The sequence below is a fragment of the Oncorhynchus kisutch genome, linkage group LG11, assembly GCF_002021735.2.
Source record: "Oncorhynchus kisutch isolate 150728-3 linkage group LG11, Okis_V2, whole genome shotgun sequence".
NCBI lineage: Eukaryota > Metazoa > Chordata > Actinopteri > Salmoniformes > Salmonidae > Oncorhynchus > Oncorhynchus kisutch.
Window position 1 is genome coordinate 39,575,939 of NC_034184.2, and position 21,121 is coordinate 39,597,059.

Consider the following 21,121-nt stretch of genomic DNA (forward strand, 5'->3'; position numbering starts at 1 on the left):
GAAGAGGAGACACGGCCAGGCTAAATAAACATTGCTTACATCCCTCCATAGGATTATTGTGAACACATGCAGACATGGGTGTGGATGTCGTTTATTCATCAGCCTACGATCATAATTGCTGTTCTAATTGTGAACATATACACAGTCAATTCACCAGGTGTATTTCCATGTACGTTACATATGACCACTACATGGATGCTATACTAAGTTTTTCAATAGACAACAGTGGCGAGTGAAAAAAGCTAGTTCAGTGGATTCCTCCAGCATCATGCTCCTGTCCTCCACATCTGCAGGAGCTGGGCAGCCTTCTGAGAACTCCCATGGCAGCCATCAATGTTTAATGACTTTCTGATGTGCTCAGTGCGTGATACCACCAAAACAGCTCATGATCCCATCCAAATTGCATAATACTCTTCAGGCCCAGTGACCCGGACAAGACTGCAATGGCATGGTTGGGGACTGGATTTATGTAATCTGGATACTGTGGTTTCTCTCTGTCTGAAGAATATCAGTGATTGTCAGTTCATATCGTATCGCCACTGATGCCAACACAAAGTTAAGAAAAGTACAGACAATGTCATTTTAGAATGTTATTAAATTTTTTTAAGATTCCCTGATTAGATTTTTCAACACAACAATAAAGGTTGATATAGCAGAGCGAGTTGTCTGTAGTGATGACATTAGAGGTGGCGTCATCGAAAGGTTTGGTTGGTGGTTTTGGAAACCGTGGCTGATTTGGATTGGTTGCGGTAGTGGTGACGTGGGTAAGATCACTGAGGAGGACAAGCCAGTAAAAAAAACATATTACAACCTATATTGTGATAATTGCATTGTTCGTTCTATAACCCATTGGTTCATACACCACCGTGATGTACAAAAAGACCGGGACAACAAAAAGACAAAAGTCACACAGTGGTGGAATAAATCCAACTACACGTATGTTTGATTCATTACTAAACCAGAGAGCAACATCTGTGAAGTCCCCAAAGCAAACATTGCATGTAACAAACAGTTATATGACCTATACAAAATGGTCAAGCAAGTTGTTTTCGACAGTTTACGAAACAACTACTGATGTTGAACCACAGAGTTACCACAAGTCAGCACAAAGAGAACAGGAGCACTGCCTCCACTACTCCAGAACCATTTCAATTGAAACATTTAAACATCATCAAATCAACAAGGCTATATATATATATGCATAGTTTAATACTCTGAAAACCAACTTAAAGATACCAAAAACTATTTATGTTGCTAAATATCATGTGGATGTCCATGGTACTGATTTCTGTCTGTGTGTGTGTGCGTGCGTGCTTGCTTGCAAATATTATTATTTTTTGACTCACCCTACATGCAAACTAGTTGAACGACAATGCCATCCTCCTCTCTTTCATGTTGGCAAAACGGTCTATGGCTCTGTCATACAATGCACTTTTAGTTTAATGTTGTCATAGGCTACCTAGATAAAATGCTTGCTTGCCTGACTTCCTCACATGGGCAACAATCAACCAGCTAAGTTAGATTGCTAATTAACGTGAGCCTGAAAGGGCTAGGCTTCATATTGCACTTCCATCGTCTCAGGCCAGTGGCACAACATATTCATTTATGGTTCGATCAGAATCGGCGTCATAATTATTTGTACAAGCCAATGATTTAGTCCAAATCCCATCTCCATCCATGGCTTAGGAAAGGGCTAATTTAGCAAGCTAGATACAGCAGGACATCAACACAATCAGACCAGAAATGAAAATGACGTTTTGCTTAGGATGTGATTTGATTGGTGAGAAGCAAAATCCAAACTGGCCTCCAAACAGACCAGAAATGAAAATGACTCTTTTGCTTAGGATGTGATTTGATTGGTGTGAAGCCAAATCCATACTGGCCTCCAAACAGACCAGAAATGGCCTGCCTTGGTGAGCATTTTGCTGCACCAGGACAACCCGCAGTTGAGCTCAGCTCAACGCTGATTGGCTAATTATTGGTGGGGGTTAGGGTCAGGAGTGGTGTGTATGTGTGTGTGTGTGTGTGTGTGTGTGTGTGTGTGTGTGTGTGTGTGTGTGTGTGTGTGTGTATGTGTGTATGTGTGTATGTGTGTGTGTGTGTATGTGTGCGTGTGTGTGTGTGTGTGTGTATGTGTGTGTGTGTGTATGTGTGTGTGTGTGTATGTGTGTATGTGTGTGTGTGTGTGTGTGTGTATGTGTGTATGTGTGTGTGTGTGTGTGTGTGTGTGTGTGTGTGCGTGCGTGCATGCGTGTGTGCGTGTGTGCGTGTGTGTGCGTGCGTGCATGCGTGTGTGTGCGTGCGTGCATGCGTGCGTGTGTGTGTGTGTGTGCGTGCGTGCATGCGTGCGTGTGTGTGTGTGTGTGTGTGCGTGCCACACGCTTTTTCTGGAAATGAAATCAAGCCTTTGTCCCTTGACTGTAAGATGATTAGTGAGCTCTCTCTAGCTGCAGACAGAGCTGATAAGATCTTAAAAGATGGACATAGAATGGATGTGTTACCGTACTGACTACTATGTGTCCTTCAACTCCGATTCATCGTCGTTAATGTTAAGATAGATGATGTCCATGGCCTTGACTGAAGGCGACCTTTCTTAATTAAGGCTCGGAGACAAACATACGTAAATCAAGGCCTAGTCTCGGATTGCCTTGGTGCGAACATTAATCAACTCTGCCATGGAGATTCATGTCAAGCTACCTACTTCAATCCCATCTCAAGCCTCCTGCCTACCACAGTTTCAGGTGCATTTGAAAACGTAACAAACTGATGTACACTAGTTCCATGATTAAGTCGCTCTGGATGAGAGCGTCTGCCAAATGACTAAAATGTGAAATGTAAATGTTCTACAACATACAGTATATATTGCATTTGAATAGTAGCATGCTGCATGCATATTGATAAATACATATTATGTCAATAGTCTATGCAAAGGGAAGAGCAAATGCGTGAGGAAGATTTGATCAACATTCAACTCAGTGGAAATATGTGACTCTGTTACGTTATTACCTAGCCAATAGCCTATCACTGCACTGAAACAAAACAGCAGATGCTTAGAGCCGAACTGGACATCATGACAGATATGCCCAAGCTTGTTAATCTCAAGCAATTACAGTTGATTAATAAGCATAAAGGCACTAACAGCAGCCCTCCTAACAGATAAGAGGTTGATCATGCACCACTGTTTTCCATCATGATCTGCGACATGATCTCCACTTCATGGACTTTGAAGCAATTACAGGAGCCATAACAATTGGTCTAAAATCCTACAAACTTCTACCCCTTATTCTGGGTATTTCACCTCCAACTCCCTGTGCAGTCAGTCACACCGTCTGCCTTTGTGTAGCTCCGCACAGAGCCAGAGTGCAGACAAAAGCCAAAAGCCAAGCAGCCTTGGAGGGTCACACTTCAATCAGCTGAGAGGAGCACTGATAAACCAACAACCAAAGGTCTCCAACTCAGCTACTGCTTTGACTCCAGCTTCACCATACATTTTGTGCTCAAAGCATACAGTGAGCTATTTGGTCAATACAGTTGTGAACACAGAGTTGTACAGTAGCGTCCTGAATGACATAATTAGTCTATGCTGTAAATGTTGTTCTGACCCCATAGTGCAGAGGGACAGACAGAACCAACATAAGCATCAGCTGTCAACTGGAAACGGCATGTTTCTCCACAAGCATGTCCAGTCAAAATGGTTCCACCTGGAACCAACACGGTTTCTTCAAAGGGTTCTCCTATAGGGACTGCCAAATAACCCTTTTAGGTTCTAGATAGACTAACCACAGTAGCCTTGTGGTTCGAGTGTCCGCCCTGAAAGGTTGGGAGTTTGATTCCAGGCGGAGTCATACAAAGGGCCCTAAAAATGGGACCTGATGAGTCTCTCCTTGGCTCTCAGCGCTGAGGAGTTAGATTGGGGGTAAGGCCCTGCAATAGACTAGTGTCCTGTCCAGGGAGTGTACTTGTACATCAAGCTGCCTCATACTACAGAAACAGGATATTAACTGTTCTAGCGCACACAAGCCAAGGCTCGTTCAAGGCTACTTACTTACTTAATGGCAACACGAATGTTAGCAACACCTCCATTTGGTAAATCCATTAGGACCTCGCATTTATACTTCCACAAATACAGCAGGGAGCGTGTAGGTAATATTATTGCACCGACTACTGTATCTTACTTGCCGTAGTTACATGACACCGAATGACTGTTGAGTTTGTTGCCCAGGGGTAAACATCCCTTATGTGTCTTCTATATATATACCCATGACACTGTTGATCTTTGAATCCTTAAGACCACCCTGTGGGTGCTTGGAAAATATTCTGCATGTCGAAGAGCCTTTAGCTCTGAACTCTGATTAACAGAATGAAATGTGAGCAGAATGTTGTGGCAGAGCAGCAAGCTGTCTCAGGGATGTGCTAAAAGACATCTACTAAAAATGACCACAAAAGTACCTTCTACAATTTCTCCTCAACCAAAAAAAACCTTCCGCAACCTCTCTAAATCAAACGTCTTCTCCAACCAGAGAGAGACATCATGGTTAGCCACATCAGGGCAGTGGTGTACAGAAGCGTGCAGCACACGGCTCCTAGCGTGAAGAGTCTGCTGCCTTGAGCCTGAGGAGGACCTGGATCAGAAAATGGATTAATTGTCCATTCCATGCCTCCGTGGAGGCAGACAACTCCAGCCCTACTCTCCACAAGGACAATCCAAAGCTTGACCCCTTCTATCCCCCTTAAGTCACTCCCCTTGTCCAGAGCTGATAGGAGCGGAAGGATGGAAGCAATATGACGGAAACTACTTAGGTATGGGCACCTTAGTACTATAGCAGTACTTAGTACTATTAGGTACTACAGCATATGAAAATGGAAGTGAATGTGGGCAGGGAGGTACAGGAAGTGAAAACACTTCTCTGTTGAAAAGCAGCCTTGCTCGACTCAGTATCACTACTTCATAATGCCATCCACAACACAAGTGAACCATAGAGAAATGAGAGGGAAGGAAGCTTGTTCTGAAAATGTCAATTCCAGGTGAACAGAATTCCTTCCTGCATTAAAGAAGCGCAGGAGCCGAAACGGAGCATCCATCGTGAAGGAAAGGGTCATGTGTTATTTATAATCTTACATTTTCATGTTTGACTCATTTCCTATACGCCTCATAAATATTTGATTGATTGTTCGGATGTGGATGTACAAGTACGTGTGTATGCTCCGGCTCCAAGGGCGGAAGCAGAAAGCCCGTAGAGCTACAGTTAGATGTTGCTTGTTTAAAGGACCCCGAAGTCACTATTTGTATCACAACCCAAGGCAGGGCGCTTGTTTGTAAATCAAATATTCCTTGGTGGATTCAAGGCCTTGGCAGTTTCGTAAAACACAAAACAGTTGTGTTTTTCACAGAGCTGCGAGGGCTTTCCTAATCCTACTGACATGGATCCCTGTTTACTGTTAATTTTGATTGTTTATTTCACTTTTGTATATTATCTTCCTCACTTGCTTTGGCAATGTTAACACATGTTTCCCATGCCAATAAAGCCCCTTGAATTGAATTGATCCCATACGATTGGCCTTGGGTGCAAAAAGGCTATATATTTCTTGCCACTCATGTTCATATTCCCAAAAAGTGTGTAATGTGTCCTTCTGTTTGTCACAGATTGACAGCAGGTAATCTGTCTGTTTTCCAAGAAGCTTTACCCTTGAGACACCTCTCTATGCAGCTTTAAAACACTTAAATGGTCACTATAGGCAATCCCACAGCTAGACACACTGCTATATGAATGTGGGCGCATTTGGGGTAAACATTGGAGTACTAAGGAAAATTAAAATTTCAACACAAAGGGTGTCCTCCAGCAGCTTTGAGGGCACTATATAAATATGGAACAGTTTTATATTATTTGTTATTATCAGGAGGATAGGATGAATCCGGTAAAGTAACCTCAATACACACACCTCTACAATCCCACCTGTTCTGACAACTACCCCCCTCACCATTGCCTGACCACCACACTATTGATACCAACACCTCTACACAACCCAATCATGTACAGTGCCTTGCGAAAGTATTCGGCCCCCTTGAACTTTGCAACCTTTTGCCACATTTCAGGCTGCAAACATAAAGATATAAAACTGTATTTTTTTGTGAAGAATCAACAACAAGTGTGAGACAATCATGAAGTGGAACGACATTTATTGGATATTTCAAACTTTTTTAAGTTAATACTTTGTAGCGCCACCTTTTGCTGCGATTACAGCTGTAAGTCGCTTGGGGTATGTCTCTATCAGTTTTGCACATCGAGAGACTGAATTTTTTTCCCATTCCTCCTTGCAAAACAGCTCGAGCTCAGTGAGGTTGGATGGAGAGCATTTGTGAACAGCAGTTTTCAGTTCTTTCCACACATTTTCGATTGGATTCAGGTCTGGACTTTGACTTGGCCATTCTAACACCTGGATATGTTTATTTTTGAACCATTCCATTGTAGATTTTGCTTTATGTTTTGGATCATTGTCTTGTTGGAAGACAAATCTCTGTCCCAGTCTCAGGTCTTTTGCAGACTCCATCAGGTTTTCTTCCAGAATGGTCCTGTATTTGGCTCCATCCATCCTCCCATCAATTTTAACCATCTTCCCTGTCCCTGCTGAAGAAAAGCAGGCCCAAACCATGATGCTGCCACCACCATGTGTGACAGTGGGGATGGTGTGTTCAGGGTGATGAGCTGTGTTGCTTTTACGCCAAACGCAGGTTTTGCATTGTTGCCAAAAAGTTCAATTTTGGTTTCATCTGACCAGAGCACCTTCTTCCACATGTTAAGTGTGTCTCCCAGGTGGCTTGTGGCAAACTTTAAACGACACTTTTTATGGATATCTTTAAGAAATGGCTTTCTTCTTGCCACTCTTCCATAAAGGCCAGATTTGTGCAATATACGACTGATTGTTGTCCTATGGACAGAGTCTCCCACCTCAGCTGTAGATCTCTGCAGTTCATCCAGAGTGATCATGGGCCTCTTGGATGCATCTCTGATCAGTCTTCTCCTTGTATGAGCTGAAAGTTTAGAGGGACGGCCAGGTCTTGGTAGATTTGCAGTGGTCTGATACTCCTTCCATTTCAATATTATCGCTTGCACAGTGCTCCTTGGGATGTTTTGTTTTGTATCCAAATCCGGCTTTAAACTTCTTCACAACAGTATCTCGGACCTGCCTGGTGTGTTCCTTGTTCTTCATGATGCTCTCTGCGCTTTTAACGGACCTCTGAGACTATCACAGTGCAGGTGCATTTATACGGAGACTTGATTACACACAGGTGGATTGTATTTATCATCATTAGTCATTTAGGTCAACATTGGATCATTCAGAGATCCTCACTGAACTTCTGGAGAGAGTTTGCTGCACTGAAAGTAAAGGGGCTGAATAATTTTGCACGCCCAATTTTTCAGTTTTTGATTCGTTAAAAAAGTTTGAAATATCCAATAAATATCGTTCCACTTCATGATTGTGTCCCACTTGTTGTTGATTCTTCACAAAAAATACAGTTTTATATCTTTATGTTTGAAGCCTGAAATGTGGCAAAAGGTCGCAAAGTTCAAGGGGGCCGAATACTTTCGCAAGGCACTGTATACACGGAGGGACCTGGAAACGCAGAAAGTGTGGATGGATAAATCTAAGTTTAGCAGGTGTTATAACGGTGCAGCAAAATGCTTATGTTACTAGATCCTAACAATGCAGTCAAACGTCAAACAGCAAAAATGTAAAGAAAAACAGCAGAAAAGAAAGGCAAGAAATAAATCCAACGAATCCAATTAACAACCCAAATAGCACTGTAGCACTATCAAAATGCAATCTATACATATGTACACCAGGGGAGTATACACAAGATAAACCATTATCAAAGTGACTGCAAAAGCGATTGTGCATGTAATGCTTTTATTATGAAGGTGCATTTTTACGGTGAAAGTGATCTTCCCCAAACTTCAAACTCACGTGTTGCGTACGTATGAAAGTTAGGCTCTAGACTTGTTGTAAAATCAAATCAAATCAGATGTTATTGGTCACATAACGAAATGCTTGTCCTTGTCCTTCTAGTTCTGGCAGTGCAGAAATATCTAACAAGTAATATCTAACAATTTCACAACAAATACCTAATACACAGAAATCTAAGTAAAGGAATGGAATTAAGAATATATAAGTATATGGATGAGCAATGTCAGAGTGGCATAGGCTCAGATACAGTAGATAGTATAGAAAACAGTATATACTGTACATATGAGATGAGTAATGCAAGACATGTAAACATTATTAAAGTGACTAGTGTTTCATTTATTAAAGTGGCCAATGATTTCAAGTCTGTATGTAGGCAGCAGCCTCTCTGTGTTAGTGATGGCTGTTAAACAGTCTCATGGCCCTGAGATAGAAGTTGTTTTTCAGTCTCTCGGTCCCAGCACCTATACCGACCTCACCTTCTGGATGGTAGTAGTGTGAACAGGCAGTGATGGGTGGTTGTTGTCCTTGATGATATTTTTGGGATTCCTGTGACATCGGGTGCTATAGGTGTCCTGGAGGGCAGGTAGTTTTTCCCTGGTAATGCATTGTGCAGACTGCACCACCCTCTGGAGAGCCCTGCGGTTGTGGGCGCTGCAGTTGCCGTACCAAGCGGTGATACAGCCCGACAGGATGCTCTCAACTGTGCATCTGTAAAAGTTTGGGTGACAAGCCACAGTTTAGGTGACAGGTCACATTTCTTCAACCTCCTGAGGTTGAAGAGGCGCTGTCGCGTCTTCTTCACCACACTGTCTGTGTGGGTGGACCATTTCAGTTTGTCAGTGATGTGTACGCCGAGGAACTTAAAACTTTCCACCTTCTCCACTGCTGTCCCGGTTATGTGGATAGGGGGGTGCTCCCGCTGTTTTCTGAAGTCCACAATCATCTCCTTTGTTTGTTGACATTGAGTGAGAGGTTGTTTTCCTGACACCCCACTCCGAGAGCCCTCACCTCCTCCCTGTAGGCTGCCTCGTCATTGTTGGTGATCAAGCCTACTACCGTTGTGTCGTCTGCAAACTTGATGATCGAGTTGGAGGCATGCATGGTCACACAGTCATGGGTGAACAGGGAGTACAGGAGGAGGCTGAGAGCGCACCCTTGTGTGGCCCCAGTGTTGAGGCTCAGTGAAGTGGAGATGTTGTTTCCTACCTTCACCACCTGGGGACGGCCCGTCAGGAAGTCCAGGACCCAGTTGCACAGGGCGGGGTTCAGACCCAGGGCCCATAGCTTAGTGATGAGCTTGGAGGGCACTATGTGTTAAGGGCTGAGCTGTAGTCGATGAACAGGATCCTTACATAGTTATTTCTCTTGTCCAGGTGGGATAGAGCAGTGTGCAGTGCAAGGGAGATTGCGTCGTTTGTGGATCTGTTGGGGCGGTATGCAAATTGAGGTGGGTGTAAGGTGTTGGGTAAGGTGGAGGTTATATGGCCCTTAAATAGCCTCTCAAAGCACTTCATGATGACAGAAGTGAGTGCTATGGGGCGATAGTCATTTAGTTCAATTATCTTCGCTTTCTTTTTACAGGAACAACGGTGGATAAGAGACACATTTCAACATGTGTAACCTCATGAAATGTGGGCACAATCAGAATGTGGACAAGATCAGGAAACACAAAGCATGTTATAACCAGGTATAAACAGGACTTAAAGGGGCAATCTATGTTTGCTACATCCATTATTGGACTTTTAAGTTCATCATATATACTCATGGTGTCACGCCCTGGTCGAAGTATATTGTGTTTGTCTTTATTTATTTGGTCAGGCCGGGGTGTGACATGGGTTTATTGTGGTGTGTTTTGTCTTGGGGTTTTGTTAGGTATTGGGTGTGTGGCTTAGTGGGGGCATCTAGGAAAGTCTATGGCTGTCTGGAGTGGTTCTCAATCAGAGGCAGGTGTTTATCGTTGTCTCTGATTGGGAACCATATTTAGGCAGCCATATTCTTTGAGTGTTTTGTGGGTGATTGTTCCTGTCTCTGTGTTTGCACCAGATAGGACTGTTTCGGTTTTCACATTTCATTATTTTGTAGTTTCTTCATGTATAGTTTTTTTTTTTTCCTTCATTAAAATAACATGAATCATCATCACGCTGCATTTTGGTCCGACTCTCCTTCACCACAAGAAAGCCGTTACAGAATCACCCACCACAACAGGACCAAGCGGCGTGTCAACAGGCAGGAGCCGCAGGAGAAGCTACAAAGGCAGCAACAGCAGAGAAAAGAGGAATGGACATGGGAGTACGGTTTGGACTACAAGAGTATGGACTATACTTCTTGGGAGGAGATAGACAGGTGGGCGGTCGACCCAGGGAGAGTGCCGGAGCCCGCCTGGGATTCGATGGAGCAGTGCGCGGAAGGTTATCGGATAATGGAGTTGGCGAAGCAAGCACGGCGGCGCGGACGGAAGCCCAAGAGTCAGCCCCAAAAATGTGTTGGGGGGGGGGGCTCACAGGGAGTAGGGCTACGCCAGGTAGGAGACCTGCGCTAACTCCCTGTGCTTACCGGGGGGCTAGTGAGACCGGGCAGGCACCGTGTTATGCTTTGGAGCGCACGGTGTCCCCAGTGCGGGTGCATAGCCCGGTGCGGTACATTCCAGCTCCTCGTATCGGCCGGGCTAGAGTGGGCATCGAGCCAGGTAAGGTTGGGCAGGCTCGGTGCTCAAGAGCTCCAGTGCACCTGCACGGTCCGGTCTATCCAGTACCACATTCACGCACCAGCCCTCCGGTGGCAGCTCCCCGCACCAGGCTTCCTGTGCGTGTTCTCGGCCCAGTACCACCAGTGCCAGCACCACGCATCAGGCCTACAGTGCGCCTCGCCTCTCCAGCGCTGCCGGAGTCTCCCGCCTATCTAGCGCTGCCAGAGCCTTCCTCCTCTACAGCGCTGCCGGAGTCTCCCGCCTGTTCAGCGCAGCCAGAGCCTTCCTCCTCTACAGCGCTGCTGGAGTCTCCTGCCTGTTCAGCGCAGCCAGAGCTGCCAGCTTGCATGGAGCAGCCAGAGCTGCCAGTCTACATGGAGCAGCCAGAGCTGCCAGTCTGCATGAAGCAGCCAGAGATGCTAGTCTGCATGGAGCAGCCAGAGCTGCCAGTCTGCAAGGAGCTGCCAGTCTGCAAGGAGCTGCCAGTCTGCAAGAAGCCGCCAGAGCTGTCAGCCTACATGGAGCAGCCAGAGCCGCCAGTCAGCGTGGAGCAGCCAGAGCCGCCAGTCAGCATGGAGCAGCCAGATCCGTCAGTCTGCCAGGATCCGCCAGACTCTTCCAGATCCGCCAGTCAGCCAGACTCTTCCAGATCCGCCAGTCAGCCAGACTCTTCCAGATCCGCCAGTCATCCAGACTCTTCCAGATCCGCCAGTCAGCCAGACTCTTCCAGATCCGCCAGTCAGCCAGACTCTTCCAGATCCGCCAGTCAGCCAGACTCTTCCAGATCTGCCAGTTAGCCAGGATCTGCCAGTCAGCCAGACTCTTCCAGATCTGCCAGGATCTGCCAGAACCGCCAGCCAGCCAGGATCTGCCAGATCCAACTACCTGCCTGAGCTTCCTCTCAGTGCTGAGCTTCTTCTCAGTGCTGAGCTTCTTCTCAGTGCCGAGCTTCTTCTCAGTGCCGAGCTTCTTCTCAGTGCCGCGCATCTCCTCAGTGCCGCGCTTCCCCTCAGTGCCGCGCTTCCCCTCAGTGCCGCGCTTCCCCTCAGTGCCGCGCTTCCCCTCAGTGCCGCGCTTCCCCTTAGTGCCGCGCTTCCCCTCAGTGCCGCGCTTCCCCTCAGTGCCGCGCTTCCCCTCAGTCCCGAGCTGCCCCTCAGTCCGGTGGGGTTCTGGGTGAGGACTACTAGGCCATGGTCGGCGGCGAGGGTGGACTATCCTAGGACGCGAGGAAGAGGGACTAAGACATTGATAGAGTGGGGTCCACGTCCCGCGCCGGAGCCGCCACCATGGACAGACGCCCACCCGGACCCTCCCTATTGTTTTGATATGCGTCCGGGAGTCCGCACCTTAGGGGGGTGTTCTGTCACGCCCTGGTCGAAGTATATTGTGTTTGTCTTTATTTATTTGGTCAGGCCGGGGTGTGACATGGGTTTATTGTGGTGTGTTTTGTCTTGGGGGTTTTGTTAGGTATTGGGTGTGTGGCTTAGTGGGGGTATCTAGCAAAGTCTATGGCTGTCTGGAGTGGTTCTCAATCAGAGGCAGGTGTTTATCGTTGTCTCTGATTGGGAACCATATTTAGGCAGCCATATTCTTTGAGTGTTTTGTGGGTGATTGTTCCTGTCTCTGTGTTTGCACCAGATAGGACTGTTTCGGTTTTCACATTTCATTATTTTGTAGTTTCTTCATGTATAGTTTTTTTTCCTTCATTAAAATAACATGAATCATCACAACGCTGCATTTCGGTCCGACTCTCCTTCACATCAAGAGAGCCGTTACACATGGATTCCTGCAAAATATACAGTTGAAGTCGGAAGTTTACATACACCTTAACCAAATACATTTAAACTGAGTTTCACAATTCCTGACATTTAATCCTAGTAAAAATTAATTGTCTTAGGTCAGTTAGGATCACCACTTTATTTTAAGAATGTGAAATGTCAGAATAATAGTAGAGTGATTTATCTCAGCTTTTATTTCTTTCACCTTGCTCACACACTCTTTTTCACTTCTGCCCACACATTTTCTATAGAATTCAGTTCAGGGCTTTGTGATGGCCACTCCAATACCTTGACTTTGATATCCTTAAGCCATTTTGCCACAACTTTGGAAGTATGCTTGGGGTCATTGTCCATTTGGAAGACTCATTTGCAACCAAGCTTTAACTTCCTGACTGTCTTGATGTTGCTTCAATATATCCACATAATTTTCATTCCTCATGTTGCCATCTATTTTGTGATGTGCACCAGTCCCTCCTGCAGCAAAACACCCCCACAACATGATGCTGCCACCCCAGTGCTTCATGGTTGGGATGGTGAGCTTCCGCTTGCAAGTCTCCCACTTTTTCTCCAAACATAATGATGGTCAGTAGGGCCAAACAGGTCTATTTTTGTTTCATCAGACCAGAGGACATTTCTCTAAAAAGTTCTATTTGTCCTCATGTGCAGTTGCGAATTGAAATCGGGCTTTTTTATGGCGGTTTTGGAGCAGTGGCTTCTTCCTTGCTGAGTGGCCTTTCAGGTTATGTCGATATAGGACTCATTATACTGTGGATATAGATACTTTTGTACCTGTTTCCTCATCTTCACAAGGTCCTTTGCTGTTGTTCTGGGATTGATTTGCACTTTTCGCACCAAAGTATGTTCATCTCTTGGAGACAGAACGCGTCTCCTGCCTGAGCGGTATGACGGCTGCGTGGTCCCATGGTGTTTATACTTGCATACTAATGTTTAAAAAGATAAAATTGGTACCTACAGGCATTTGGAAATTTCCCCCAAGGATGAACCAGACTTGTGGAGGTCTACAATTATTTTTCTGAGGTCTTGGCTGATTTCTTTTGATTTTCCCATGATGTCAAGCAAAGGGTCACTGAGTTCGAAGGTAGGCCTTGAAATATATCCACAGGTACACCTCCAATTGACTCAAATTATGTCAATTAGCCTATCTGAAGCTTCTAAAGCCTTGACACACTTTTCTGGAATTTTCCAAGCATTTTTTGGAAAAAGTACTTGTGTCATGCACAAAGTAGATGTCCTAACCAACTTGCTGAAACTGTAGTTTGTTAACAAGACATTTGTGGAGTGTTTGAAAAACGAGCTTTAATAACTCCAACCTAAGTGTATGGAAACCTCCGACTTCAACTGTATGAATGCCCATACGCTTAGTTCAATTGTCTAACCCCATCAGAACCCAATAAAAAAACCAATGTATTTGTAAACAAACACTGTAGCACCTCAAAATATAATTAAAACTGTAATTTTACATCTATCGCACTGTCTATGAATTTGAGAGTAGTTCAAATTCTCCAGCCCAGTCTCTCAGCCACAATCCCCACATATTTATTTCATCAGTATAGCTAGAACTTTACATTTGATTCGATACTCCCGCATTCAAATGTTTTATATGAGGTGACAGTACAGAATGTCACCTTTATTTTGACAGCATTTTTATACATACCTGTTTACCGTTTAGAAATAAAAGCACTTTATGTATCTAGTCCACCCATTTGACGGTGTCATAAGTTTGGACAAATGAACTTACAGTGTCTAGATAAAAGGCTACACCCCTCTTGGATTTCACATTTTATTTTATAATAAAGTGGGATTGAAATGTATTTAATTTTTGTCAATGATCTGCAGTCATTTTTTTTGTGTAAGATTATTGAAAAATGAAACACTAATATACCTTGATTAAATACACCCCGACATTTTAGAAACACCTTTGATTACAACTGTGAGTCATCTTGGATGTGTCTCATAAGAGCTGTATTGTGCAATATTTGCTCATTATCCTTTAAAAAAATTGGAGATCATGGCCGGACATCAAATTTCAAGTCTTGCCAAAGACTTTCAAGCCGATTTAAGTCAAAACTGTAACTTGGCCACTCAGGAACATTCACTTGGTAAGTAACTCCAGTGTAGATTTGGCCTTGTGTTTCCTCAAATATAAGGCTTTGCATTTAGGACAAAAGTGTATTCCTTTCAATGTTTTGAATATTATTATTTTACTGCATTGGTACATACATATGCATGTTTTAGAATATTCTGTATATTTTTTATCTTCTTTTCACTCTGTCATTTAGGTCATTATTGTTTATTCACTACAATGTTGTTGATCCATCCTCAGTTCTCTCCCATCACAGCCATTGAACTCTAGCTGTTTTAAAATCACCAATGGACTTATTTTGACATCCCTGAGCAGTTTCCTTCCTCTCCTGCAGCTCAGTTCAGAAGGACCACTGCATCTTTAATGTGTTTGGGCTGTTTAATACATCATCCACAGCATAATTATACAGTTGACGATGCTTAAAGAGATATTCAATGTCTTGTTAATGTTATCCATCTACCAATCACTGCCGTTCTTAATTGAAATTCAATACTTGACTGAGGAACATTACAGATGTCGCATGTATGGGGAACAGAGGAAGGTGTAGTCATTAAAAAAATCATGTCAAAGCCCCTATTATTCCACACAGAGTGAGTCCATATCACTTAGTATGCGATTTGTTAAGGCAAAGGGGGTGAATGCTTATGCAACGACTATATTTATAAAGTTATTACATTTGTATTAATTGGTAAAAATGTGTAGAATTTTCTTTTTAATTTGACCTTATGAAGTATTTTGTATAGATCAATTACTAAAAATTACAATAAAATCAATTTCAATCCCACTGTGAGTTTAAATTTAAATTTTAAGTGAGTGTAGACTTTCTATAGGCAGTATAAATGTGTACTAGAGTAGTCAAAAGTGTAGTATTTGGTCCCATATTCCAAGCACACAATGACTACATCACGCTTGCGACTCCACAAACTTGCTGGATGCATTTACAAGACATTCTAACCTCTCAACCATAACAGGGGGGGTTATAATTTGAGGGGGTATGATCCTTGTGCCTCTTACTTTCTCACTCCTCATTATCCATGATTCATTCTAGATTATCCGTAATCATGGTAGAATGCATCCAAATTCACGCAGAAGTATTCAGAAACATATTATACTCTTATTTCGGGTAAAAGTGACTCCAACATGACAAAATACATTATTTACCATTCATTTCCAATGTGCGCAATATAATCTGAAACACAACGAAAACAAACTGCAAATCCATCCAACAAGTTTGTCATTTCTAAACGATAAAACAGATATGTAGGAAAATACCCTCAAATACTGTCGCCTCATATGAAACATTTGATTTCAAATGCAAAATGCTGGAGTATAGAGCCAAATCAAAAGTTTTAGCTTCACTGTCCAAACAAATACGCAGGGGAGTGTATTTATCAAATCATTGGCTGAGTGGCGGCTTGTTTATTGTTTGATCAGCACATTGTCTCTTTAAGTGATATGCTAACTTCTTATACGTAACAACCCCATGAGTAGATTGGTGTGTGTGTGTGTGTGTGTGTGTATATGTGTGTGTGTGTGTGTGTGTGTGTGTGTGTGTGTGCGTGCGTGCGTGCGTGCGTGTGTGTGTGTGTGTGTGTGCGTGTGTGTGTGTGTGTGTACATCCCTGTCTGCCTACGTATGTGTGTGCGTGAGCTAGCATGGTGGGCTGTTTGCTAAGAATTTTGTCATGCAGTTCACTTAATCTATTATGTAGCATGTTATGATTATTGTATGCAAGTCTTCATTCTGGACTAGGTTCTCTTGTCAAGATACGTCCATATTTCAAGCTCGCTCAATTTCAGAGCGTTTGGCAACAAACAGAAAATGTCATCAACAAAAAAAGAATGTGTTTCCAACGATGGGGAGTTTTCTTACGACTCCAGTGGGATTGTCCCAGAGAGATGAGGTGGACAACATACAGTAGAATGTGCTGCATTGTGGGAAAGCTGGTTATTTCACATGAGCTGTGGTGAGCAGCTACCTGTAAACAAATGTACTTAAACATGGTCCACCGATGTCTGTGGTGGGGGACTACGTGTTTTTTGCTTTAACACCAATGTCATACGTGGTGGTGAGGATATTTATCTCTGTCTAGACAGAGTACAAAGCCACAACTCCAAACCACCAGTCTACTAAGTATAAACATTCTTATTCCTTGGCATGTTCTTAATACTGTCCAGGAAGTATAGCTCCACTCACACACTACCCTTAAAACCCATTAATCCCAGCCTTCCAGAGTAACAGACCACTCCTCTAACTGCCACCCCATGTGCTACCTACACACACACACACGCACACACACACGCACGCACGCACGCACACACACACACACACACACACACACTATAAATAGCCCCAGGGTTTACTGGAAACAAAAGCCCCGGCCCACGGCTGCTCTGCAAATAACAATCTGTGTAGCCTTGCTGGAAACAGAAGGAGGGAGAGGCAAAGAGAGAGGAGTGTGTGAGTGAGAGAGAGAGAGAGAGAGAGAGAGAGAGAGAGAGAGAGAGAGAGAGAGAAAAGAGGTGTGTGAACATTTGTGAATCTTTCCCCTCAGATTTGTCCTATTTTTTTTATTTTTTATTAAATGTTAAATCAAGGACCAAACTTAATTTTTAAGTCCACATTTTATCATCATAATAAAAAAAAAGATCTGTCTGTGGTATTTTGCAGAGGGGGCACACTGACTGGACCATGCAAAGACTACTTCTAACCCCCCCCCCCCCCCCCCCCCCCCCCCATTCTCCTCAGTAAGTGGTTCCTTCTGATGTGCACCACGGAGCAAAGATATGCTACGTCAGTGGAGGAGGAGAGAGACAGTGTTGATGGGTGCATGACGCCGCTGTGTGTGCGTGAAGACAGAGAGAGAGAAAGAGAGAGAGGAAGAGGAAGAGAGGGAGATAAAGAGAAAGGTGGAGAAGAGACAGTAAAAGACACAGAGGAAGAGAGCACTCTCCCATGGTAGTGATTTATCTCTCCCTCTCAGTTGTCTGCTGGTCATAATTAATCAGCTGGCAGGTGCAGGTGGAGCAGATAGGGGTGCCGATCGAAGAGAGAGCGAGGGAGAGGAAAGAGAGAATGGAGAGAGGGATCGAGAGACAGAGAGGAGAGAGAAAGAGGGAAGGAAGAGAGGAGTACCTGGCTATCTCAGGCTGGTATCTGACTGGGACCTGACAGGCAATATAGGTGTGGGGAGGACTGTCAAGTGCCTGAGGCACTCTCTGTCTAGTCACAAGCTCCAGATGTACTTTGACATTACGTTTTCAAAAGGGGAATGATCTTTTATGTTGCCTATCTAACAGCTTAGCGAGAGAGACAGAAAAGTTAGGTAAAGAAAAGAATAATAAAACAAGCATGTGACTAGAATATAGTGTCCTCCGTTCTCTCCGGATCTATAGCTACTATTGCTACTGCCGACACTGACGCATAGAAAATCTGCAGTGGTAACGCTATTACTATGCATGCATTAGGATCATAGTGTTACTATATCTTTACCCAATATAGCTATTATATCATCAACTATTACACTAACTTAATTAAACTGCTATACTGTTTTAGCATCCTCTATGTTGATTACACAAGGACAGCTTGTGTGCAAGATGTGTGATCATCTTCACTGTAGGTAAGTTGCCGCATCCCCCCACAACCCCCACATGTTAACTGCCTTTTCTTAAATTCATGTTCTTTTATAAATCTCAATTAGGCTGTCAGGGAGCCACCCCTCTGTAATGTCATCCGCCAAGCTTCAAACATGCCATGGGTGACACAGGGCAAAGCTAGATTTAATGTCTTGGACACACACACACGCACACACACATACAGTATGTATACTGATAAAAAATATATATAAACGCAACATGCAACAATGTCAAAGATTTTACTGAGTTACAGTTCAAAGAAGAAAATCTGTCCATTTAAATAAATAAATGAGGCCCTAACCTATGGATTTCACGATTGGGGAGGGGCGCAGCCATGGGTGGGGAAGGCATAGGCCCACCCACTGGGGAGCCAGGTCCACCCACTGGAGAGCCAGGCCCAGCCAATCAGAATGAGTTTTTTCCCACAAAAGGGCTCTAGTACAGACAGAAATACTTCTTGACATGCCACACCTGTCAGGTGGATGGATTATCTTGGCAAAGGAGAAATGCTCACTAACAAGGATATAGCAAGGATATAAACACATTTGTGCCCACAATTTGCGATAAATTTCCTTTTTTGTGCATATGGAACATTTCTGGGATCTTTTTTTTCGGCTCATGAAAAATGAGACGAACAGTTGACACGTTTATATTTTTGTTCAGTGTACATCAACATGCACACCCACACCCACACCCACCCACTTTTTTGTTACAGAAGTTTTTACACAGACACACGCTCACAGTAAATACCACCTCACTTGCAACACTGCTTATCAGACCGGCCTTGAGGCTAAATTAAAGTAGTGCATCTCTCTATGTGCCCCAGACGCTGACACTCGGTCATATTTTTGGCAGAGTTATAAGTTACTGCAATGGTAGCAACTCATTTCCAGAGCTCATTAACAAACAAACGGGGTGGGATTTCTCCCCGATTTTCTTTAGGAAACACATTGTCCAAAAACACCTGTTCCACCAACTTCTCTCAATCAAATATTTATCCTCCAACAACAGCACACCGCGTTCTTTTCCCGCCCGTCTCCCTGAAATCTCTACTCAACTTCAACATTCAGGTGAAAAGAGCCTTTGTTGATCTGCGTTATAGTTCAGTTGCTGAGTCTGACAGACACTGTGAGAGTCTCCAGTCTCAGCTGGAGCTGAATTTACTGTGTAGCATATTGTTCTTACCTCTGTCTCTTCTTCGGTATGGCTTACTCTCAGTGGGACAGGAGTAGTTGAGTCCTGACTCTGGTCATGCTGTGGAAACTTTCCACTCAAGCTTAGGCAGCGGTGCTCTCTGACAGTGTGAGCGACTCTCGCTCTCAGCTGCACCAGAGAGGCTAAACAAAAACAGCGTGCTGTGCAGAGAAAGAAGCATGTGATCACAGCCCTCTGTGTCTGTGTGCCTACTCTCTCTCTCTTTCTCTAGTGAACACTCTCTTGAACACATTCTCTTGAACACACTCCCTTTCTCTGTGCCCTACACACTCTCTCACACACAAAAAAAGGATCCAAACATTTCAAAGGTCCCTGTATGCATGGCACTCAAGGGCTGAAACACACACACACACACACACACACACACACACACACACACACACACACACACACACACACACACACACACACACACACACACACACACACACACACACACACACACACACACACACACACACACACACCATCTCTCCTCTCTATCTCACTATCAATGCTCTTACACTTTCTCTCAGATCACTCCTCTCGCTCTTTGGGGCTGAGTCTGGGGCAGGCTCTCTCCCCACCTCATGACATTTGAAGCTATGTGAAGCAGTTCTGGCTGCAAGAGTAGAGTTGTATCAGCCAATCAAATACTTCCTCCATACATGAACTTAGGCATGCGCACACATTTGAAGCATATTTTTCAAACACGTACGCAAGCAGGCATGCACACACACACAAACAAGCACACACACATGCCTGCCAATCACGTAGTCCCTTCACAGCCAATCTGTGTAATAATTCCACGTGGATTGGATTTGGGAAAGAGGGTCTGTTCTGTTCAAATAGGAGCTGTATAAATCAGATTAGATACTGCTGTCTTCCTTGCTATGGTGGAGAACAGGTTTACAGTCCAGACAAGACCTGTCTACTGCAAGTGGTTCTCAAAGCAAACTAACCTAGATACAGATGAGAGCTGTTAGTGATAGCCACTGACCTGTAGGGTGTTATAGGCTGTAGATTTTCTCTCCAATTCGATACGTCCTGATTAGGAGTGGCGAGCACTGATTGAAGTTACCTCGTTAGTCAGGATGTGTTACCCCTCTATGGAAAGATGAGACTCCCACGAACACAATGGTGTTCACAAGCGTCTTGGGACTTGTCTGAAGTCGATACAGCTACACACTAATATGACCCCTCTGTGGAAAGGTGAGACCCTCACGAACATGTACATGTCGTTATTTTGCTCTAGGAAGCCCACAGGCCTCACAAGACTCGTCTGAAGGTCCCCCAGTACCAGTTGAAAAAATGAATGGAAGTACTGTATAATATGGACACTGATTAGTGCCAACCCTTTTTTTAATGTTTCCTTAGATTTTTTTGCGGGGGGTCTTTCTGTTGTTCCATGTATTGAATCTGTTATTCAATGCTCTTGGATGGGCTAATAGCAGCAAGGCCAAAACACATTTTTCATTACATTTAAAAAATATATATATTGTATATTTTTTATACTTCAAGGGGTCTTAAAATATAAAATCAAATAGCTAAATGATCCTTGGTATGACCTTCTTAAAACAATTCCATATAGCTTAGTAGAACCCCTCCCTGGCATTGTTTTGAGAGGAGATTTTGGGAGAGCTACACCCCACCTTAGAGCTTCCACTTTAGCTAGTCAAACAAAGCCTGAATCTGCTTTTTATCCCCTGTTAAGTTTGGTCCATATTCTTTGTTACGCCTCATTCTAAATGGGTGTGGG

General features: G+C 44.0%; 1 protein-coding gene across 1 annotated transcript in view; it reads right to left on the bottom strand.

Moving 5' to 3' along the window:
- The window catches only part of LOC109899698 (ras guanyl-releasing protein 3), a 49,949-nt gene extending 30,212 nt beyond the window's left edge, over positions 1-19,737 (bottom strand). The window contains exon 1 of the mRNA XM_020495144.2: positions 19,354-19,737. The gene's annotated coding sequence lies outside the window, so the exon portion shown is untranslated. The remainder of the gene's footprint in view (positions 1-19,353) is intronic.
- Positions 19,738-21,121: the final 1,384 nt, after the last annotated feature.